This window comes from Pteropus alecto, unplaced genomic scaffold, assembly GCF_000325575.1.
Source record: "Pteropus alecto unplaced genomic scaffold, ASM32557v1 scaffold185, whole genome shotgun sequence".
NCBI lineage: Eukaryota > Metazoa > Chordata > Mammalia > Chiroptera > Pteropodidae > Pteropus > Pteropus alecto.
In genome coordinates, this window is record NW_006438088.1 from 8,230,653 (window position 1) to 8,255,569 (window position 24,917).

The 24,917-nt window shown below is 40.9% G+C and overlaps 1 pseudogene; it reads right to left on the bottom strand.

The window, feature by feature from the left end:
• Nucleotides 1-2,945: 2,945 nt before the first annotated feature.
• Nucleotides 2,946-3,064, bottom strand: LOC112482591 (annotated as a pseudogene).
• Nucleotides 3,065-24,917: the final 21,853 nt, after the last annotated feature.

The window sequence follows — 24,917 nt, forward strand, 5'->3', positions numbered from 1 at the left end:
CTCTTCATTATTTTACTTGTAACCCAAGACGACCTGTTAGAAAACCTAGTAGATACCTTTAGATTTAAGTGTCACTTTGTCAAATTGATACAAGGCTGCACTGTATGTTATATAAGAGAACACTGTTATATATTTTAAAAATTTATTTTTAACTTTTAATCGAAAGATAACACACATACAGGGAAGGATACATATTTAATTGTTTTTGAACTTGTGGATGTCTTTGGTCTTTTGAACCGTTTCACGGTAGAGTAGGTTTGTCCTGCTTCTTGTGCTGCCTTTAATGGATCACGACGTTCATTTCTGGGTCTCCCTAATGGGCAGTTGCTACAGAAAGCAAGCAGGGCAATGTTAATGAATGTCATTGACATAGGGCCTGCTAGAAGGAGGGCACCTTAGTCTTTTGTAGTCTCAGTATTTGGAGATCTTAACTTTTTATTGCAAGGTGAGAATCCTGTGCACTTGAAACTTCCCTTGAGAGAGTTTTTGTTTTTGTTTTGTTTAGTCAAACTTAACTCATGCAAGGTAGGGATAATTTGCTGGTGCTGCCTGTAGAGGCTGTTTTAAAGGGTTATCTCATTAAAGCTTTGAGCACCCGCCTTGTCCCCCTCCCGCCCCCACAGCCTTGAATCTGGGGCCCTTGGGAGCAGCTCTGCTAAAATAAATTAATTGCAACAAGCTCCTCAGGATGTCCTTTTGTGGTGCTGCTAATTCTTTCAAGAACCTTGGACATTCTGCCAAATGTCTATTACCTCTTTATAATCATAAGCATTTTAACAAATGAAATACTGTTCAGTTTCTTTACTTGCTTTTAAATATGTCATGTTAGTTCAGCAATCAACTTAGTCCATCAAAATCCTATTTTTACTTGTCCATGTAATCCTTTTAGTCTATTTTTAGATTTATTACATGCTTTTCATGTAGTTGATGAAAAAGCTTTCATTTAAAAAATTATTTCCACATGACCCTGGCGGTCTCCCGTTGTAGTTTAACAATAGTTGGGATGTTGCATTGTCTGTTGAAACTGCAGAGTCAATGCTGGCATATCAGGGAACCCTAGACTAAGAGCTAGGACAGCCTTGGGGGTGGTAATTTAACCTCTTCATTTTACAGTCAGATGCCCAGAGTTTCACCAACTTATCCAGGCTTCCTCCACTGGTCAGAAAGTGTCAGTTCTAACTCCCAGATCCTGTTCTTCTGCCTGTGTCAGATTGACCCTTGACTCCCTGAAGACTTTCAGATTTTTGCCAAAGGGATGGCTTTCTAGTTGCTTTGCATGAGAACTGCAAAGGAAGAAGTACTTCTGATCTGAATATGTCTGGGTTAAGCTTTCCAAGAGAGAGGTAGGGATATGACCTTTTTTTTTTTTTCCTTGGGGTTGGGAAGAAGGCAGTGTTAAAGAGGAAAGAGACCCAGAAATGCCACCATGCTGTTGATAGGGAGGAGGAAGGTGGACCGTATTGGAACTATGTCTGTGTGTTCAGTTACGCACATCCTGTAGCTCGTGCGCGTGCACAGGTGGTGTGGCAGCCAGGAGCCTTGGCAGCCTCTGGGTGCCTCCCTTTCTCTTCTTACCCATCATCTCCATCAGGACTCAGGGTTTTGTTTCTTAACCATTTCTCAACTCTGCCTTTATGCTGAACTATTCCTACCCATTCAATGTGCATAGGTAACTTTTGGGCTGATTAAAGACATTCAGAAAAGAAAGAGGGAAAAATTCTTTTTATAATCTCTTCCAGAGTCCCCTATTATATTGAAGTTGATTCTTTTTTCAAAGAAAATTTTCAGTCTTTAATTTTAACCCTCTTTCCTTTCTTCCCTATTCTGACATACTCTGCATAAGGCCTATATGTATAAGATAGGTTAAGTAAATATAATGTAGGAAGAAAACTGATTTTTTAAAAACTGCTTTCTATCTCACATAGGCGATCCCCCATTTATGAGATCCACCACAGAGGCCCACGCCCTGTGCTGTGTATCATACAGTAGTCTTGCCTTTATTTAGCACAAAGAACATTTCTGGTTTTGAATTTCTCAGGTGACCTCCAGAGATTCAAGCCACATAATGAAATGTTGAGCCCCAAGTAAGGGTCATATGATGGATGGGCTGTGTAGGGGAAATTAAGCTCATGTGTGAACCAGCAGACACCCAGCTGCAATCATTGCACTTGAAGGAGCTTTGTGGAACACTTTGTTCTAAGCACTGTACCTCCTCTCAAAGTAATACATTTTTGTTTCTTTGTGAAAACAGCCCACGAGAAAAAAGGCCACCTGCAAATGCTATTGATTTGTCTGTAAACTTGGGGACTCATTAAAATCTTGCTCTGTAGCCCTTCCCTTATTTATATCAATGTGCCCGATTTATGATACATGCACAACCAATTATTTGTCTATTGACCTCATCTTCCTAGGAAGCAGAACAATGGTTTTTCAGCTCTGGCGGCTGCTCCTTGAGAATCATGTTGGATTCTGTGGATTTGGCGTCGAGCCCAACATCTGTAGAGATAAGCGCTCCCTAGGTGATTCTAAAGTACAACCATGGTTACAAACCATTGAAACAGACTAGAGCACGCAGATCAAAGAGTTCAGGGAACAGAACGCAGCTCCTCCGAGTCATTCTGCAGGAACAGGTATAGGGACTGTTTTTGCTTAGAGTCAGGGGGAATTGGCAGTCCTGTTGGCCTTGAGAAGCTCTCAGGGATTTAGCTCTGTGGCGGCTCCTCCTCCCAATTCCCATTAGAACTAATAGAGACTCCACCTTATCCTGAAATCGTGGTGAATGGAGTCTAACTCTAACCGTTCGTTGGCTGCTACTAAAGATGGAGAATACAAGGTGAATTCATTCATTCATTCATTCATTTATGGTGAGGTGACCCTTGGTTGACCTCACAGATTGCAAGGACCGTGTCAGTTTACAATCACTTATTTCTTTAATTATTTTTTTACGCCTACAGCACATGGTCTTCCTAGGTGGTCTACCATCCAAGTACTAACCAGGTCCAACCCTGCTTAGCTTCCAAGATCAGACGGTTTTGGACTTGCTCAGGGTAGCATGGCCGTAGACCAAAGTGAATTTAGAAAAGCCCTTTCTCTACTCTGTTGTTTGGAAGCTACCGAACCAGCCTAGTGTGTTGCTTGTATTTTATTCCCAGCCCGGTCCCAGATGATAAATGTGATCAAATAAACTGAAATGCCCGTCCTTGGAAATTTACAGCATCATTAGCATATCAAAGTCTGGGAAAGTCCTGTGGTTACCAAAACAAAAAACCCTTTAGAAACTTTAAGTTAAACAAACTTATTTGCATAGGAAGAGACTTTTTGCTCCCATACCTACAACTGAGCAGTTTTTCCCTGACATCATTTTGGGAAAGACTGGCCAAGTCACTTTTTGATTCAGTAATTTTCTTAGGGTTAATTTTTGACAGCTGAACCCCCTTTTAAAATCCTCTTTGAAGTTGGACTGAATTAACAAATGGAAGGCTTGGCAAAGCAGTTTACTAATTCATAACTACATCCCTCTGCTTTCTTTGTGTTGCTAAGTACTATAATCTTTGACCCGAAAGGAAGAATACTGCTAACAAGTAAATATTTAAAAGGCCCCATGAAGTATAATGTTCATGAGTTTGTGCCTGGAGAGCCTGTCTGCTGGATGAAAGAAATGACTCACTTTTCATCTCCTAAATAGGCTGTTGTTTTACAGTAGGTTGAAAGGAAGTACTTTAAGTGCTAAGGGTTAGATTTCTTTTTATTTTTAGATTTAGTTAGCCATTGGCTTCACTGATTTGAAGGTGGCATGGTAAGTCCTAATTCCCAAGTGTGTCAGTGCTCTGGACGAGTGAGTGAGCAGTACTGTGAATGAATGAACTCTTGCTACCAAAGATGACTTGGAACAGTGCGAGGAAACGGAAACATGACTCACTGATGTACTTGAAGAGGATCAAGGGGCCTCACTCAGTTCAGAGCCAGCCCTGACGTGTGGTAGAGCAGGCAGAGCCTGGAAGGGACCCAGGAGATTAGGGTTCTAGTCCCCCCATGGCGCCACTGACCCCCTAGGTGACAGCGGTCTCATCACTAAACTTCCCTACCACTCTGTGCATAATGGGAGGTGTGAATTATTTCTTGCTAGGATAACTTCCAGATTGAAGATTTAATGAGTCTTTGAATTCTGCTGATTTTTCTGGTTTGCGTGGAAGTGGGTGTGTGTTTTAATGGCCTTCAGATGGGATTCATCAAGGCTCCAAGAAACGAACCTTCATTTTTAAAATTTGAAGGGAACTGCTATGACAGAGTTTGACTAGAGGAGTCCATAACAGAAAATGAGAAAACAAGTAAAATTTGATTTGTAAGTCTGTGGGAAACTGATTTCATGTGGCTAAGGCAGTTGGCATCTGTGGTGCTGTTGGAGAAAGGTTCATTATTGTCTACAGGCCAAAGTTTTGCTCTATCTGGATTTCTTTTTGAAAGCTATAAAATAGCTCCTAGATACCATGCTTGACATACTCTACTATGTTTGTAGATCATATTTAGATTATCCTACTGAAATATACTAACAGTCATTTTTCCTTAAGAATGCCAACTTACATACATACCTGCTGCCTTCTAATTTTTAGTTTTTGTAGTCAGTCTTGTGTAAAAATAATGTGTTCTCTTCATTCAGCGGTCTTCTTTCATGCAGGCTAGATTGACAGGTACCTTCAAATATCGATGCTGTGCCTATTAGAAACTGCCTGTGTATTCTTTGAAAGTGATAATCCGGCTTATTTAGTTTAATGTTTTGGGGAGCAGGAAGTAGCAGAGGATCGTGACTAATTCTCTTTAGTTTTATGGCTATAGGACTACATTATCACAAAGTAATTGTGCAGAAAATCTCCAAAAACATTTTCAAATGGTCACTTTCAAAGTTAAACCATATTTGAAAGTTTCTGTAATTTTATCCCATTTTTTCTTGTGGCTTAAGCCACAGTGTAATATTTACTACCAGTGGTTTTTTTTCCCTTGAAAAACTGGTAGCAGAAGTCTCTTACCTATTCCTTTTTCTAATTATATTTTGCAAATTCTCAGGTTCAAAAAGATAATGTCTGACAATAATGTCTACATATCTAGAGCCTCCTACAGTGCTACGTGCTTGACCCACTAGGTGGCGGTATTGCTATTCTTGTTTTGTGTGTGTGTGTTTTTTTTCTTCTGTGGGCAACTGGATTCAGAAGCTTGACCAGGATCAAATTGTCAATGAATATGTGTTGAAATCAAGATTGCAATCCAGCTCTGCCTGATTCAGATTTTGTGCTTTTCTCTATGTCTTACTGGCATGTTTTTTTGGGGGCGGAGAGGGGAGAGGAAAGTGATAAAGCCTTATTTTTCACATTATCTATTAAATAAATTTTTACCTAACACCCACAGAGTTAAACTTTTCCTTCTCAGGGAATTTGCCCATCATTGGTGGGCAGAAGAAGGGATAATGTGGGTGACTAGATATTAGTTACCTAAGGCAAAGTAAGGAATCCTATATGATCAGCTTCATGGTGTCATAAGAGTTCTCAGGATGGAGGGAATAAGTAAACATGTAGAGAGTCAGGAATGATGCTACAGGGGAGGGTTTCTGAGATGAGTCCAAAAGGGCAGGTTGGACTCTATTGTGGGGGCTGAGAAGCCTGAGTTTCATTAGCAATGGTGGCTGGTGAGCAGGTGAACAATGAGGGCTCGGTTGGGAAATGGGTGGTCAGGCTGTTTTCAACTTTTAGGAGGAGGTTAGAGTTTAGCAGGAGGATTAGAGCCCACGCCAAGTTGCAAGGAAGAGGGAGTGCCGAGCCAGGACTGTCCCGACTCCTGACAGAATTTGTACTGAGGAGCAGAGCGATTGGTGGGAGGCATTTCCTCGTTTGAAGTAGAAAGGATCAGAGGGAAAGGAGCACCACGTGTAGAAAAAGAGGTTGGCAATACAAAGTAGGGAGCACATGGCATTCATGCTGCAGACAGCCATCAGGAAGCAGGAAAGGGAGATAGGAAATGGGGTTTCGAGGTGAAAAGGAAGGATAGGGGTGCTGGTGGGGTGCCTTGCAGGTCCCCCAGCTGAACAGATATCTTGGGGGCAGCAGTAGGGCCCCCACCCTATGTCAAACAGCAAGAGGTTAGTTAGTGCTGCCCAGCTGCTTGTTGCTCACCTGAGTCTTGGGCATCAGTTCCCGGCATGTGGGCAGGTTATGACGGTGCCCATCTCAGGACTGGCCACAAGTTAGCTTGTCGAGTGCCTACAGGACCACACATTGTCTGACGAGCCCCCTTGGTGACTGATTTCCTGTTCCTTTTTTCAGACGTTTTGTGCATCTGGGGTGGGGCCCTGGGGTCTGTGTTTTAATGAGCACCCCCAGGACATGTTGATGATCAGGAAAGTTTATGAAACACTGATGTTGGTGCCTTTGGTGCCCTAAAGTCTGGACACTGCCCTCTGTGATGCTTCTTTAGCACCTCACCCATGCTAGCCAGTGCAAGTATAAAAGACGCTTCTGAATTTTATCATGTGGGTTATTGCAGTGGGTGGATACCTGACTTTCTATTTTATAAGATACCTTTCAGGATCTTGTGCTAGTCCCTAATCCAGTTGTGGCCAGTGTTCGAATGCAAATACTCCTGTCTGGGGCTTTACTACGGAGGATGAATTGTTCTGTTCTGCCACCTGCTGATCAACTACAGGCGAGCCAGGTCGTGTTTTGAGGATGGCCCTGTATGAGACACGATTTCACACACCGTTTTCAATGGGGCGGTGAGGCAAACCTCTTATTTCTAATAGAGCCATCTGCTCTATTAGAAAGTGCAAACCTTTTACACTTAATGTCGCAAATCTGACAAAGTTAATTTTCTCCTCTCTCGAGTGTTTTTCCAGCCCAGGTCTTAAAATGTGAATAATGACACATTCTGAGAGAGGAGTTTGCCCTGTCAGTCTCAGAAAGAATGTATTCTATATGCCACATGTCTGTTCTATGGACAAATGATTCTGGCAATTCCAGGCAGTGGTGAAGACAGGTGGGATTCAAACTCGAGAGAAGAGAGATCTTGGAAAATTGGCTTACCTCTCTTAGGATCCATTAATTTCATTAATTTCCAGTGTCGTTACATCATCATCATTACTTTAAACTGTGCCTGGCTCCGGGTCCCAACTTTGCCAGTGACTTAGGCCTGACAATTTCTAAAAATTTTATGGAGTGCCTGTTAGGCGTTGGGTACACAGTGGTGAACTACTGAGATACGGTTCCTGGAGCCACGAAGCGAGCATCATAGTGTTACACACAGCCTCTGAGACTACTTCATCTGTAAACTGAAATTATATGACAGGATAATCTCCGGGATCGCCATTGGTCCCAAGCTTCTGGAACATAAATAATCAGCATGAAGTGTGGGACTTAATTTTCCTAGTGGCAGTGGGAGACAGTATCTGTTCTTGGTTCTCTGGGTGAGCACCAGCCTTTCAGTCCCCACCTGCGTCCCACTGGCACCCATGTGTTGTATAGAAAGCTTCTGAGGAAGCTAATTTCATGCTTTGCATCTGGTGCTCTTTTTTAAACATTTTTGAAAATTAGAATTGGAAACATGATAGGCTTCTTCATTTTCTTTTTCTGTTAAATATTATTGATTGAAACACAGAGCTAGCATTTAACTTAGCTCTATCTATAAACAAAATGTAAACACTCTCACACGATGAGTGGTTCTTAATCGAGGGAAAGGGGCCTGCCTTACCTAGACTATGAAGCTTTTAAAAAATCAAATAAAGACCTTTTATAAAAGATGATTCTGATGTTCGCCCATGGTTGAGAATCAAGGTACTAATATAGTTGCGGTTGGGCCTGACTTGTCCTGTGTGTCTCTGAGCAGTGCTAGACCGTCAAATATTTGGCAATTTACAGTGTCCCAGGTACTATGCTCAGCTCTGGACTGTGGACTCTGAGGAATGCTTACTGAACATCTCTGTCTCCATCACACTCTCCTACCTTTACTAGGCTGGTGGCAAAACTTTTTTTTTTTTTTTTGGATTATTTATTGATTTCTTCAGTTATATGTTAGTATGAGGCTATCCTCTATATTGGCAAATTAGATTTGGAACTTTACTCAGACTTCATTGTAAACATTTTGTAGAGGGCGTCTCTTCCGGAAATGGCTGAGCCTTTGCTTATATATTAATTCTTAAGTGTCTTCGGGGACGAGATTCAGAAATAGTAACATTCTCCCTCTCACTTGCTTGGATGAGGGGAGGTCTTGCCCTGCCCCAGTCACGTCGGGCGTGACCACGTGACTTGCTTTGGCCAGTGGAATGTTAGCAGCTGTTATACAGAAGAAGCTGTGCAGGTGAGCTTTGCTTTTTGGTGCCACCGCCATGAGAAGGATAAGCGTGGACTGGCCTGCTGGTGCTAGGAGGGGGAGGAGAAGCACCTAGTGTTCACCCGTAGGGTAACCAACCATCCTGGTATTCCCAGGACTTTCCCCAGTTTAAATAAGTTCCATGTCCTGGGAAGTTGCTCAGTCTCAAGTGTACTGGGACAGCCATCTTGGAGGAGAGCCACCCCACGCTGAGTCCAGCCTAGATTAGCTGACCTTCAGATGAGCCACAGACTGGTGAGAAATCACAAATGACTTTTGTTTTAAGCCACTAAGTTTGGGGTGGTTTCTTACGCAGCAATAGTTAAATGACATCGTTTCCAATAAACATTTGCTTATTTGAAGTGAGACAGCTCCTGGTAGCTTTGAAGGGTGAGTAAGAGTTAAACAAGTGAAAAAGATGCGAAGTGTTCCAGCCGATGCAGGAGTATGAGCGTCAGGGGCCTAGGTGCTTAGGGTATAGTGTGGGCTGGCATGTGGGGGACAGATCTGGGGGGCACACAGCTGAAAGCAGGGTGGCCCACTGCTCAAGTATTGCAGTAGCCCAGGTGAGACAGACCTGAAGGCCGTGGCTGTCAGTGGTTGAAGGGAAGGCCAAGGTTTGGGAGTCAGGAAGACTTTTGTTCAAATCTCAGTTCTGCTACCTAATAACTTGGGGACCTTAGGCAAGTTACTTTATCACCTTGATACTCAGTGTCTGTATCTATAAAATGTGTATGATGGTACTTATCTCACAGAGATTTTGCTAGGGGGAAGAAACGAACGGGAAAGCTCATGGCTTCTTCATTCTGACTTGACAGGTACCTACCGAGAGATGGTGGCAATGATCTGGATAGCAAGTTGGGCGTTGTGACTGTTGGCTCGCTTCAGAAGTTTTCAGTTTTCTTCTCCCCGCTTTTTTTTTTAATGTTTAAATTTCTCATTTATTTTCACTCATTTGTGCCCCAGGGGAAAAGGGATACTTTGGGCTTGAGGAGATAGAATACTCTGAAATAAAGATTACTTATTACATTCATCTACGTAATCTCAATCATTTAAACATTGCTTTTCAAATTGATGCCACTTTGGCAAAAAAAAAAGAAAAAAAAAAGCACTTTTCATCACGTCATGACCTACCTCACACAAGACTAAAAATATTTTCATGTGTGAGGATGTGTGAGGACAGGGGTATATGGGAAATCCCTGTACCTGCCAATTTTTTTGTGAACCTAAAGCTGCTCTAAAAAGAATAAAATTTCCAAAAAGAAAAAAAAAAAGAAAAAAGAAAAAGAGAAAGAGAGCTGAAAGTAATTTCAAAACTTAAATTTTGTTTCCCCCCAAACAACCAGAGCAGACCACATTGGCTAAAATTGAACTTTTATAAAGTAGAACCTTGAAACTTTTAACCTTTTGAATCTTTTTTTTTTCTTATTATGAAAGCAAGGCATCCTAATATGACAGGCTAAAAGATTTATGAAGTAAGAGCATAAAATCACACTGTAAGTCTCTAATTGAGTGCCAATTACTCAGTCACTTGGTATATATATACTTCCAGATTCTTGTTAGGTTTTTTTCCTGTCAAATTATTTCTATAAGTTGCCAATTGGTGGCAGTTTAGGCTACTTCAGTGAATCCCTGATTAGCCCAGATTTTCCCAACTTTTGCTCTTATAAACAACACAATAAATGCCTGAAAAGGAATTCCAAATTCTGAATATTGTAAGATTGAAAAAAACTCAGAATTCTTACAAAATGAACTGAAATGCTTAAAGATGGGGAAACTCTCCCTTGGTGTCCCCCTGAATTATATTCCTGTGGCTACTGTAAAATACGACCGCAAACATTGAAAATTTATTCTCTCACCGTTTTGGAGGCCCGGAGTCTGCAATCGAGGTGCTGGCAGAGCTCCCCTTCCCTGCAGGGCTGTAGGGAAGGTCCTGCTCTCAGCCTCAGCCTCTGGTGGCTGCTGACATTTCTTGGCTTGTGGCTGTATCTCTTTGGTCTCTGGTCACATTGCCTTTTCCTCTTCTGTCTGAAATCTTCTGCCTTTGTCTGATAAAGAACATTTATAAGATGCAATTAGGGCCCTCCCAGGTAATTCAGTATAATCTCCCTTCTCAAAGACCCTTAATCACATCTCCATACCCTTTGTCCATATAAGATAACATTTACAGGTTCTTCCTCATTTCCATTACTTAAAAAAAAAAAAAAAAAAGCAATTATGGGGTTATTAATTTTCTACCAGATCATTGTTTTTTTGCCAAATTATCATATTGGCCAAATTCAGCGGTATACTGTAGCTAGTGTGTATAGGCTCGAGAACCAATTCTTAAAATTTTAAGATTTTAGCAGGCTGCTCATGAAATTGTTGGTAGCTTGAAATTGGGTGTCTTTACACCATGGAAATACTATAAATCAGAGCCTGCCGTATACCACCACCCTCACCCTAGGGAGCTGGTTCACCAAGGCACCCCGATTGGCTAAATCTTCCTGAGGTTTAGGAAACTCACCTCAGAGTTTTTTCACCCCAAAGACTCTCAGAGGCATGCATCAAGGCCCCTACTTCTTCTGTTTCCTTTTTTGTATTATCTTAAAAGTAGCTGTGTGCATATCTGTGTCCCACAGTAAATTTAAACTTCTCGAGGGCAGGGCCCTGTCTTCTGTGCTTTAGTATCAGCCTGCCTGGCCGATGATTGGTTCAATAAATATTTGAACTAATTTCTTTATTTGGGCTCCTTCCTAACTCTGGGGATGCCTAGGGGGAATTCCATCCATCTATCCATCCATCCATATCTAATCTGTTTGCAATTCTCTTTCCTTGTTTAGGGACATACTTGAATTTGGCTACTGGGTACCACAATAAATGAATTTTAAGTACTTTATGCCCAATTCTGTTTATTCATATCTTCAGACCTAAGGTTCAGTGGAATCATTGCTGGTATCAGCAATATTTTACATGTGTTTAGCATGGAATGATAGTGTAATAAAGGCTGGCTGAATTGATAAAATGTCTGTTAAAAGAACAGATATATTCAGTGTGCTCTATAGAGCCATAGTGAATATAGTTTTAAAGAGAGCTAAATAGAATAAACCCTTTGGCAGGTCACTTAAGGTTGACTGGAAAATTCTTGGTCTTAAACATGTACCAGGAAAAACTGATGTAAAAAAAAAAAGTTACCCATTGCCATAGAGTAGCTAAATTCACATGGCAGAACCCAGGCGGACCCAGCCCATTCGCATGGATTACCAAGTAGAATGTGGGCTGCTTTTCTGATTCCAGGTTCAGTGTTGATCGCCCTACATTGTGGGCTGCATCACTGGGTTCTGGATTTTTGGTGGATGGACGCAGTGCTGACGTCATAACATTAAGAAGAGCATGCAGCCTAGCATTTAATAACCCTCTTCTCAAAGTGAAGCAGCGTTGCTCTGCGAATAGTGGAATTTTATTATGAACCCTTTAATTCAGATTATATATATATATATATATTTTTTTTTTTTTTAGTTTACAAATTTTACTCTCCCTCCTCTTGCCACCCCACAAATTTTATCTTTTGAAATTCGGCATAAAGAAATGATCGCCATAAAAGTCTAGTTATCTCTTTGTGCAGGAACATGTTAAGATCAAAAGAAAGAGGTAACATGGAAAGTTAAGGGATGATTCTGTTGTTCACTCTTTTGACCAACATTTGTTAAATGCTGGTTGTGTGTAAGGCACTATTAAGGGACCTGAAGGTGAAAAGATGAGGTCCCTGCCCTTGAGGAGCATTATAGCCCAGTACTGTGCTAACTTAAAGGTGGCCTGGGGACTGGTGTCACTTTGTCCCTTTTAGGACTTTAGAATTTCAGGCCCCTCACAGACCTGAGTCGGACTTTGCATTTTAATAAGATCCATGATTTATATGCATAATGAAGTTTGCAAAGGACTGGTTGAGTAAGTAGAAAAAAAAATAATTTCAAGGATCACTGGAGAGGCCCCAAGTACAAAGGAGATCATGATTAAAATAAGTTTTTGTAATTTGGAATTTTATTTTAATCTGAGAGTAAGTTCTTTTGGTCTTCTTATATCAGAAGAATCTCAAAGTCAATGCTCAGTTTTAAGGGACCTTCTCATCTGAACGTCCTTGGATGGGGACATTTTCTTGGTTAAGGTTGGGACAGAGTATGCACACTTGGTTGTTGACTGTTCACTGAGCCTCTGACAGCCCACCATATCCATCAGCGACGGCTTCTGTTCCAGGGGCAGCTTCCTCCCCTGGCAGTGCACCCTGCCCCAGGGGACTGAGAGCAGCAGTATGCTGCCATATTGCTTCCATATCAAGTGATCCCATGAGAACAATGTGGCTACGGCTTAGCATGTCACATCTGTTTAGGAGTCCTTTTCAAACATGAAGACATTAAAAGGTGGGATTTAGGCTTGCAATGATGTAGAAGTACAATGTGTGTATTTAACCTTTCCATTTAGGGAAAAATGCTATGAATTCTGTGAAAAAGAACCTCAAAGCTAGAGCTCAGTGAAAAGGCAGTGTTTTCCTTTCTTTTGAATATTGAAGCAGTGGTAGGTGAGGGGAACCCTGAAAATAGGCCCTTCCCTCACTAGGAAATTGGCTGTGTTTTGTCTTCCATGACTTCTTTCTTGAGTCAATCAGTTGTTTAATTCCTTAGTGGGTGGGAGGTGAACGAGGAAATAGAATTTTAGTGTACTGTGGGAATTGGCTTGCTGTGGCCCTGAGGATAATTTTTTTTTCTTTTTCTCTCTTTTTAGTTATAAATGTCTGGCTCAAACTGTTTACTTCTGGATGTTAAGATAAGCTTTCATTATTAGTATGTACAAATTACCTCAGAGAAAGATTTCCATTTAAACCTACTCTTAAATTATTTATAAGCGATGACAGTTGGAAAACCTACTGTACTCTGTCCTAGAAGCTAAAGGTCCCTGTGGATCCTCTGGGTGATTCATGTGGTGATCTGATAAGGGGCACACTTGACTGCTCTTACCCGGTCAGCGCCGCTTTAGGACGGGACGCGGTTTAGAATGACTCTCCTCACCACCGTGTATATGTTTTTTTAACCTTTGCCTCTGTTGGTAAGCATTCTGTCTGTGGGCTCCGCTGGCAGCCACACCAGCCGCCCCCACTGCCCTTAACTGTGTAACATTGTTCTCCACTGGTTTCTACCTTCAGGGTTCTGTCTCTCTTCTTCTTTCCAGACTTGAAGAGGGGGAGGGTTAGGGCAGAAAAGGCACACATGGATATTAAGTCACAGTGTTCAACTGTGGCCTTTGAGGCCAAAAAGCTGATGGCACTTGAAATTAGTTCCCACTCTTGGCTGGCATTTTACGCAGATGGCAGGTGGAGCAATTACATGCCTGAGTGGGCTGAGGGGTTTGTCTAATCCTATATCCTGTCATGTTTAACTATTTTTATTAAATCAAAAACTTTCATTTGAGCTAAACCCTTTTTAAAGATGCAAGTATATATTAAAACATGAAATATTGTATCTTTTGGCAAGGACTTTCCAAATGTATTCAGTCTATCCCTTTGACTCTTGGTAGAAACATAAATAAATCTTTCCACATTAATGGGCATTTGACTCAGTAATTCCCTAAGAAGATGATTCTAGAACTTCCCTTAGTAATATATTCTGGTTCCTCCTAGTTCTTATCGTTAACTTTTCTTTAATGTGTTACTTAAATCATTCCTGAAATAATACACAGTAATTTCTTGTCCTTTTGTCGGTGGTGATGGATAAGTTTCTCATGACCCTCAAATGCTAAGAACTTAATATAAAAGAGGCAATAAATCATAAGGCTGGTATAGATCCGCCTGGGGGGTGTTATCCAGAGGCTGCTCCTCCAGCCACTTTAACCCTTGCGCTTCTGTCCCATAAGTTAAAGGACAAGGGTGCTGGCTAGGAGGCGGCTGTGACACAGCCCTGCTACAAAGCCCATGTAAAATTTCATTCTGTAAGGCTTCACCGACCTCTGCGAAACATAATTTAAGCAGGCTGATTTATCCGATTTCCTGATGCCTGAACCTCAGATGCAGCAAAGTGGGAGGAGGGGGGCAGTTGTTGGCATTTATGATGACAACAGAAGTTTTAGATTGATAGGCTGGCAGTGAGAGGGGAGATGGGAAAGCACCACCCAGGAAGGAATGCGGGCAATCTGTTCGGCGCGTCTGTGTGAAAGGTCTGGGGAGTGTATTCTATTGTAGATTTTCACAGGAAAATGGTTAAATTAAGATGTTTTATTACATTGTAGATTATAGCTGAAGCTATTTGAAAAAAAAAAAAAAGCAAATTATACTCTAAAAATAGGGATCTTCCACTACAGGGTTAAGTGTGAAGATGAGCTATATATACATGACACACATGGCACAGGTAGCCATGACTCTGCTGCTGGGAGGGGTAGGTGTGTGGGGCTCTTGGGTTCATAGTCCAGGTAATTAAAATGCACGGTTCATCTTGGTTACCAAATAAATATAGTTTGAATGAATGTAATAGGTTTGCAAGTAGCCCACTTATGATTTGCTAAGCTAGTTGAAGTGTATATTTAACATGGGTAGTTAAAATCTAAATGTTTCCTCCAAAGCTGATTTAAAATATTCTATCTTGTCCACATGGGAACTCGGATCCAGTCATGACAGTAGTTAATTTATTTGACCTTCTTTTACATAAATGGAGAGATTAATAATCATGGCCTGATATAACAGAAACATGGAATAGCTCATAGATGAAGAATCGGTTATCGTGCAAATGTACCCACAGGTCTTGTGAATAATGGGAAATCTGTTTTTTGGAAATTCGACGTAAGTGTGTACTTAACTTTGAGGGAGAGTTGTGAGTCTAGTCCCTGAGTTAACAGTTATCTTTCTTGGTTCCTTGGCAGTAAATGTTCTTCCAGCCCCTCCTCTCAGCTCTTTCCCAGACTGAAGGAACAGGAGGTACTACAGGAAAACACACCAGTTACGAATGACACCAATTCATCTATGCTGAGTGTGTGCCTGTGTGTGCACTCTGTGCAGGCTGAGCTGGGAAAAGCATTATACAGCACTTACTGTAAAGAACAGCACGAGGTTTATTTCAGAGCTTGGATATTTCCAAATTAAAAATGGAGCCGCAGCATGGAGACATCAGGAGGAGACCATTGTGTTCCTCGTTTGGGGTCTGTGGGGTGCCATGAACTTCTGAAATGGTAAGCAGCATTTGAGATGTTTATTTTCTGGCATGATGGGCCTTTTTTACTTTTTATATTTTGATTCTCAAGTGTCTTTGGCTCAAAGAATGCTGGATATTTGAACTTTGATGTTAGTCACTGGTGCTGTCCATAATTCGTACCATTTTGCCCTTATAATAGGGATCCAGGTTGAGGTGTCATTCCAGCTTAATAGCTGAAGCAGATCCAGAGTGCTTGGTGATATAGCTAGCGTCCCCAGTAAGTGAAGCTTTCAACCCGCTGGTGTCTGGCACAACCTGGCTCGTTCACTGACTCCTCTGTGTGACACTGGGTATTGTCACATACCTTCTCTGGGCCTGAATTTCCCCATATGTAAATTGAGGGGTTTAAACTACCTGATCTCTTGAGGGCTCTTTTAGCTTTTTAAACTGAGTTCATATGTGCATGACCTAGACCGCGTCGTGGCTTGTCCTTCAGTCCTAGCGCCTGTCCTCTGTCATGGTGTCTGTGGTCGTATGAACTATACATCTGAGGAACCCTTTGCAGCAGCTCTGTGTTTTTCTACAAACGTCCCAGCCCTGGTAAGCTTAAAGAGCCCTTTTCTTAAAAACCTCAGTGAATTGCAATAGACATATGATGCAAAATCTTGCTTTTATTATTTTTAATCAAAGTTTATTTTCTGTTGCGATTTTTAGTTTGAACATATACAGTCAATGCTGAATAAAGGAAAGTGAGATGGACCCAGTTCTCTCCTTGTTGCTTATTCACCTTACTCTGAATAACATCTGGGGAGGGGAGGTTGATTCAAGTCCCTGGAATGGAAAGTTCCAGGGACTTTTAACACCCCTAAGATCATGGAATTATGTTGGCCTTGGATGAAGTGCTGCACCCAAATGCATTACAACCTGTGGCTGTAGGTAGTTTGCATGTCATGATTAAGGATTTACATAGGAGTCTGGGGACTAGATCCTGCAACTAATTGCTAATAGCATAGTTCTGAGATGACGATTCTCCCTGAGAAGATGGTCATTCAGAGCTAGAGAAGAATGAGGGGGCGGAGGCTGCCAGGGGGCAGGCGGAAGAGGGTCCTCAGCCCCAAACTCTGGCTGCTGGTAGAAGACAGGAGAAATGATAACAGGTGCAAGAATGGCTGCATTTCACTTTTACCGAAAGCTGGGAATGACGTTTTATTTTCTTTGAAAGTACATTTCCTTACATGATGACGTTACTGAATCCACCTAGGAATGCTGGGCGTGTCTATCACCATATACTCTTTTAAAACCCCTTCTCAAAATCCCACCTTCAGAAGCGTGGGCTGATAGTTAATAATCAAGTCATCGTTATTTTTTATCCCCAGAAGTCTGCATACTGTACAGACTTGCATTTCCGTAGCCGTGCTGGAGTTGAGAAGTTTGAGCTGCCCCTGAAGTATTGACTCTGGAGGGGCGGGGTTTTCTGCCTCCAATGAGGTGCCGCCGGTGTGGGGAAAGCCTATCGTCTTTCACAGGAGTGAGTGCTCACTCTGTAATCCAAGCACTAGCCACGCAGCCTGTTTTATTGTTTGTGGAGTCCCGTGGATCCTGAGCAGTTGAGCCGGGAAAGAGGGCAAGTGGGTGGTTTAGGATTCTGCGCTGTGCTGTGACAAGTGAGCTGAACCTCTTTAATTCCTCCCAAGTCACCTGTGCGGGTGAACTTTAAACTGGCTCCTGGGTTGACGCTGAATCTCGTTCTGCAGCCTGAGCAGTTCCTTCTGTCTTCCGCAAAGGCTGGCTTTCTGCCCCTGTGGAAAAAAGATGCCTGGGAGAGGAGTAGGATTACAGTTTGGGATGCTAGGTACACATCAAAGAGTCGGAGTGCCTTGGTTCTGTTCTTCGCAAAGTCCGGACAAGTGTTCCTGAAATGAACGCCCTGCTTCCTTTTTTAAATTTTACTTGTATTTATTTTTATTTTGTGTGTGGGGCTGTGGTTATCCCCGTCCTAGAAACCAAGTACCACGATGTGGTTAGAATAAAAAAAAAAAAAAAAAAAAAAAAAGATTTTTTTTTTTTTTTTTGGTTTCTTCACCCCTCATTTTCCTTTTCTTTGTAATTGGGTGACATAGATGCAGTCTTTTTGCATAAAGCTGTGCCTGACTCTCAACATTGTCTGCGTAAGTGGGAAGGAGCAGGCTCGTTTCAAGGACCTGGACCAAGTTAAAAACAAAAAACAAAAAACGAGCTTTTTGTTTGCCGGGCTGCCCTTTGTCTGTAGTGGATTTTGATGTGAAAGAAGATGAAAAAGGAAAGCTCTTCAGGTTCCGTCAGACTCAAGTCAAATACAGGTTCTCTCTCACGTGCTGCGAGTTGGATAAATTTCTCCTCCTTGTCCAGGCAGACAAAGAGGCTGTTTCGCAGTGACGGGGAGCTCTCGGTTTGTGGGCAGCAGGTGGAAGCGGATGATGAAAACTGGACATACAGAAGCCAGCCCAGAAAAGGTGACTTGATTTTTTTTTTTTTTAACTTAAACATTTTTAGAAGTTTACCATGTAGAATTCTTTGTTTCTAGCACTGATTTCCCGTCATGATTTTTGGAGTTTTTGTTTGTTTTCATGTTGGAACTCACTGTCATTCATTCGTTTACGTGTCTAAAATAAAAGTGCTCTTCCAGCTAGATTCAGGTTGAGATTGTGTCCTTCGGAGAAGGATAAAATAGCTGTTATGTGTCCTCAGCACCCTTTCTCTCCACACGTCCCATCCATAGACGCATGTGACTTATGAAAAGTTCAATGGTAAACCACCATCACAGAAGGAATCTTCTGCTCACAGTTCGAGGTGAGGACATGGAGCTCCTTTCTAAAACAGGGCAGTGAGAAAGAAAACTTTGGCTAGTCCCCCTGCATCTTTCTTTAAGAAGATTGATGAATTACATGAACATTTGACTTACGCAGGTGTCAGGGTAACAAAATGAAAGGCTTGCCCTTGATATCTCGGCCAAAAAGAGTTTTTGGATTTCTTTCAAGTTCCTTTTCAGACCAATGTTGGTCTCTGTGTTTTCAGGTTTAGCATGTTCTGCCTGCCTTACGGTGAAGAAAAATATCAGCCCTGGTGGGAGAGGGGGAACTATTTTCGATATTTCTTAACCCCTATTTTATACTTAGAATTTCTGAGTTGTTGCTCTTAGAGTGTTTGCTGTAGGGATTGCACTGTTAAGCTCTAAAATGATTTCTCTATTCTGTGCTGTGGCAAAGCCCAGCAGGGGTGCACTATTTAAATATTACAAAGGGACCCAGTCCAGACATTCCGCGTGATTGTGTTTCCTCTGTTTATCACATTTTCCCCTGCCAAAGGAAATCTTGCTAGAACCTTTCAGGGACCTTTTCTTTCTCTTCTTTGAGAGGGGTGGGGGGGAAGAAAAATACTGCTCAAATGTGAGAGAATGAGCTAAGTTAAATATGTACAGTAATTATATTCCATGGGCTGAGAATTAAATGCAGCCCTTCCTCGTGGATCATGTGTGTTAATCGATTTGTTCTTGTCTATTCAACTGTGGCATCAGAGGGACTAGTTAATGCTCTTTGAAGATGTCAATTGTTTATTGTGTCAAGAAGGTGGTCAATAATGGTCCGCTGTAACTGAGCTCAAAAATGCAGGTTTTCAGTACAGATGCTGTATAATTGCCAGGCGTAGACAAGGCATTTGTGCCTTCTGGCTGGAGTTGTGTAGTTTAGTAAGTCCATGAACTTTACTTTTCTAAATCAGGCATAAGCTGTGGTTTTGGTAAATGGATGGGTTGTAATGTTTGAAGCAAACATGTTTGAAGGGTGGATACCGTAGTGCTGTGGTTGCAAGAGAGTGTAGTTTTGATTCCTTTAGGCCTTGCCAAAGGTTGTTTTTTATTGTTTTGTTTTAAATCAACCACTGTCAGGGTTTTGTTGAAAGTTATGTACATGTGAGTGTGTGGCTTCAGAATTTCTATTGTAGATACTTCATCTAAGTTAACATTAATGGGAAAGAGACTGTGTGTGAATTTGCATGTGTTCATTTTAGTTGGGAAATGAAGCAAATATTGTACACTTGTAAAAAATAAAGAAGTCGTTGTAAAGAACAGGGGTGACTTGTAAAGGGAGGGGAGGACTTGTTTATGCAATAATACAAAAGATTGTGCCCTTTATCCCTTAATGTAATAGGGAATACAGTAGCTTCATGAAGATAAATGGAAGCATGCATAATAAAGTGTGTAAATTTATGTGATTCCTAGAAATAATTGGACATGGATAATATTATCATTTTTGACATGGAGTTGGGAGACGTCCTTAAAAAGCTGCCTATAGATCAAAATTAATGGTATTATATTATGTTTTCACATTTAGCTTACAAAAGAAAATTGGCTCCCAACTTTGACATATTGTCTCAGAGGCATGTTATAACAGTTGATCTTTATTATACATAATTCTTTCCTTCAGAGAAATACAGAAGTGACATTCGTTTATACTTGCAGATCAAAAGAGGAAAAATCTTTCGGAAAAATTTTGTGGGATTAGAATTTTTTCTTATGAGCATCAAATAAGCTAAAACTGTAGCAAGGATTAGCAGTCAGTGCTAAGAATGCCCAATGGCCATTTAAGGATTTGGCTGCAAATAAATATTCATTGAGGACATATTGGTCTGATGGGCATTGTGTAGCATCTTTTTTTCTCTTATATCTGTGCCCAGACCACGTGCATCTGAATCCATTTTCTGTCAGCCTGCTCCCCAATTCCTGTACCCTATATGAACATTTTTTTATTTACACAGGTTTCTGAGAATCTGCTCTCTTTCCTTCTCTCCCCCACATACACTATCCACATACACTACCTCAACCGGTGACAGTTACAGGTAGGACAGTGTGACTTAACAAGTCAATCTCACTCCAGCAGTTGGTCTCCCGGGTCGTATTCCCACCTCCCCCTGACTATGGGATCTTTCTCCCTCTCACTGTCCCATCTAGCAGCTGCTGCAAGGCCAGAATGCTTGCCTGCTCCCTGCCCACTGTGTCCAGGTCACATTGTTCTGCTCACAGTGCTTTACACAGTTAATCCACTGAATCCCTATTATGTGTGGATATTATGTTCTATCGGATGCACGATCATTTTATAAAACAGTTCTTTCAAGTTTTGTTAAAACTAAAGAAATTCTTTTTATAGTGGATCTCCATGCTAGATTGCTCATCAGTAACATGAAAATAAAGTTTTTAAGTGGTTACACTAATGAATATCTGTCAGTACACAAACCTGTAGCTTTATAATTTAATGTTGATACTTATACTTAAGAAGCTAAGGATAAAAAAAAGAAGCTAAGGATAAAATTACAGTACTTTTTATAAGATTAAGATGCTACCAATAGGCTTCTTTCCAATTACACTACTTTTCCTGAGTCTAAAAAGTAATTGGAAGATACATATTGATATGTCCAAAGCAATCACAAGTAAGCACCTGTCTGTCTTGTTTTGTTTCAGCACATGGCAAGTTTCAAAACTCTCATGTATTGACATTTGTACTCAGGAATGTGAAAATGAATTGAGTAACAGCAGTGATCGATTCTTACATTCTTAGTGTGATAGGACTCACTATAATAGCAGATGATGTTTTGACTTAATTAGCATAAACATCAGAGGTATCATCTTGAGTATTAAACTTAGTGACTCATGAGTTGTTTTATTAGATGTCTATGTAGTAAAAAAGTAGAAGTCAGTTGTAGATGAGATGACGTGTAACTTTTCACATGGAGTTGTGAGAGGATGTATTAAAGGAATTTTTATCGTACTGTGTGTGGGATACACAGAAATATAGCACACAGACTCAGAAGTCATGGTGTTCATACTTCGGTGGAGAAGTAGATAAGACATCTAAGGAGGACTCAAAGAGAAAATGTAGGATAATTGTGAAAAAACATAAAATGAATGGCTTAGATGAGACAGTCTTGATAAAGATGCTATATATGGAGCGTTTTCACGTTTCGCATGGCCTTCTGGCTGTTAGCGTTGATTTAAACAATATTTCATGAGCTTCTGCTTTGTTTCCAGCACTGTGGAATGTTTTCAAGGGAAACTAGTGAGTCATAGTATTTATTCCGTACTCTCCCTATCTTGCTCACTTCCCCTTCTTTTGTCAAATAAAAGCAAAAGAGGTGGAATAATAATGGGGTATCCTTTTATTAGGCAGAGCGTGTTTTTTGTTGTAGTCCCAGCCCGCTTTTCAGCTGGGCAGAGGCGTGATTGATGATCCTGGTATTGGCAGGTCAGCACAGAGGGTAATTGACATGCAAAGCCTCGATTGAAACAATGCTTTCATTCTTTTTTTTCCTGGACTTTATGAAATGTATTTATAACATTCCCAGATTTGAATCATTTGAATTTCAGTTCCCTCCCTTCCCAGGGACTACAGGGCCAGAGGATGGCCTTACTAGGTAGGTATCAAGGGTAATGGATAATCCATACATGACATAATCAATTGTTGAGGGTAGGAGTTGGCTCTAGTTAATGTAATTTCATCCCAATGTCCTCCCTAATAAAATAGTTGCAGAAAGCAGGATCCATGTGCATAATTAGATTAGCAATGACTTCAGATATTATTACAATGGAGAAAAATGGCATGGAAGATGAAAAGCAGCAAGGTCAAGATCCTGTTTCCATGCAGATAGCTGTGATTTATTTTTGATCATAAAATCTTTAAAATTATGGTATTTAAGAATACTTTCTTTTACCCGAAACAAACAAACAAACAAAAACTATAGCAGTAAAGAAACCTAAAAAATATTGGCAAATACTGTTGAAGTAGCACCCCCAATTTGAGAGTAAAACTAGATAAACAAGTAATATTTATTTTGAGGGTTACTTTGCACATTGGAAAAATAGCTAAATGGAGCTTATTTCAGTGTCTTAATAAAAGACAGAAGAAGATTCTCCATGCAGTGAATGTAATGGTTTCCTGCTTTCTTTCTACTGAAGTTGACATTCTGTGAAAGAGGCAAGCAGTGAGTGCCACTTAATATTTTATCTGGTTCATTGAGACTGAATTATTTTGATCTTTGATTATTGTTTTCTTTTGAAGTTGAGAATCTCTGTTGTCTCACAGCCTTGTTGTACTGTAAAACTGATTTTATTATTAAATTAATGAAGTCCTATTAAAATAATGTTTTATGTAATACTCTGAGTTTATTGACTTACTTTTTAAAAGTTTGTGGATTTGTTTTGAGAATTATAACTATACTTAGAGTACTAGAAATATCTTAGAGTGATAAAAGCAGTAACTTATTGTTAGAGCTTAGTTTTGGAAGTCAGTAACCTGTGTTCTTTTCCATTGAAATGTCTTCACTGGGTTTTGGAAACTTTTTTGAAATTTTCTTTTCAAACAGTTATTTTTAAAGTAATTTAAAAATACCCTGCATCTTAATTAGGGTTAATTTTTATAAGTCTCTTGGAGTTATTGTAGAATGTGTTATATTTCCATGTAATTTCAAGGGCTTGGGGTTTAACTAATATTTTTAAATCAAATTAAAGTTTTTTAAACTATAATATTTTCTATGAAATACTTCAGTTAACTTCAGTTTTGTCAGCTTTATCTCCTCAAGGTCTGTTGTGACTGCATCCACTTGTCCATCCAAACCATGGTTCAGGCCCTTTTCAGCTCTTACCTGGCCTTCTGAATGGTCTTCCACTCTTTCTTGTTATCTTCACACTCGTTCCCCTTTGAGCCATGCTTGAGTCCACACTGCAGTCAGAGTAATCTTCCTAAAATACAAACATAATTGGGCCACTCTTCTGTGCGTCCCCATTGTGTACACGATGAAGCTCATGTCACTTCACATAGCATGAGATCCTGCGCCGTCACCCCCCTCTTGTTCCCTGTCCTTTTTAACTCCAGACTAGCAAGAGGACCCATTGCTCTTTCACGACCCTAGAGCTCTGCATCTCGCATTCCCTGCCATTCCCATCTCCATCGCCATCCCCATCCCCATTCCCATCCTCATCCCCAGGGCCAGGTTGCCCCAGTCACCTCCTCTACCTGTTAACTTCCTGCTCTGCCTTCTAGACTCTCTTTAAAGCTCTGAGAAGTTTTCCCTAGTACCCTAAGGACAGAGCTAATTACTCTCTTCTCTCTGTTATTTCTCTACCTTCTACGTGCCTCAGTAATTGCTTTTATCATACACTGGATTATACTTATTTGTTTACTTGTCTGTGTCTTTAACTAGACCGGGAACTCTTTTAGGAGACAGACCAAGGCTTATTTATCTTTTTTATCCCCAAGGCTAAGTGCTCAATAAATGCTTGCTGACTGAGTGACCATAACTCATCTGGGACATTGTTAATAGTGCTGTTTACACTGGCCAACATGCCAAACAAATATTCTCTGAATTTGCATAAAGCGCCTGGGTTCTAGGTAGCAGTGTGTGCTTACTTTGTCGATTATACTGATGAATGTAATCTTTCGAGTGCTCCCAACTCTGAACTTTTTTGAGTGTAGCAAAAGAGAAGGTTCAGTTCGTGGGAACATAATTTTGGTGGCCGTCTGCCCTTTCCTGTTGCTCCACTCAAACTGCGCATGTATCACAGTTTGTAGAGACGTTTGATCGTGACCGTTTTGACCATTAGTAGAGTTGACTTGGTGAACAGGGATGAGGTATGGGATGGATCATGCCATGCCTGATCAGGAGAGGATGTGCTGTGCTATTGCAACCTTTTCTTAACCGGTTTCTCCGCTTTTACCTCTGTTTTCCCCCATCCCCCTGACCCCACCCGAAGTCAGGCTGATCTTAACACAACAGCTTCAGTGAGCCTATAAACCGTAACACATAAGTCATGTCGTGTAACTTCACTACTTAAAACCCTTCGGTGGCTTTCCTTCCCAGTTTAATAACGGGTCTTCATGATGTTCTGTAAGGCCCTGTATGATTTACCTCCCTCACCCCACTGCTTCCACTTCCACATCCTCACCACCTTTGCTTTCCCCTTGCTGTCCTCTAAGTAACACTGGGCTCTTTGCTGTTTTTAGAACATGCTCTGCAGCTTGACCTTCCCCTCCACTGAGAATCCCAGCTGTGCACATGGTTCCTCCCTGTCTCACTTCTTTCAGACCTTTGCTCAAAAGCCATCTCAGTGACCCTGTTTAAAATGGTCACATCTTACCCTCATCCTGACCTTTCTATCCCCATCTCTATTTTTCTCCAAATCACTCACTGACATTTAATATACTATATGCATTATGTTTTTATTTTCGGTGCTGCCTGTCTCCTCAAACTAGAATTTAACCTCTAAGACAGGAGAGATTTTTTTGTATGTTTTGATAACTGATGTTTTCCCAAGACTAGCCCCTAGTAAGTGTTCAGTAAATTTTAGGTGAAAGAGAATGAATGATGCAAAGAACACTAGGTCAGGAAATCTGA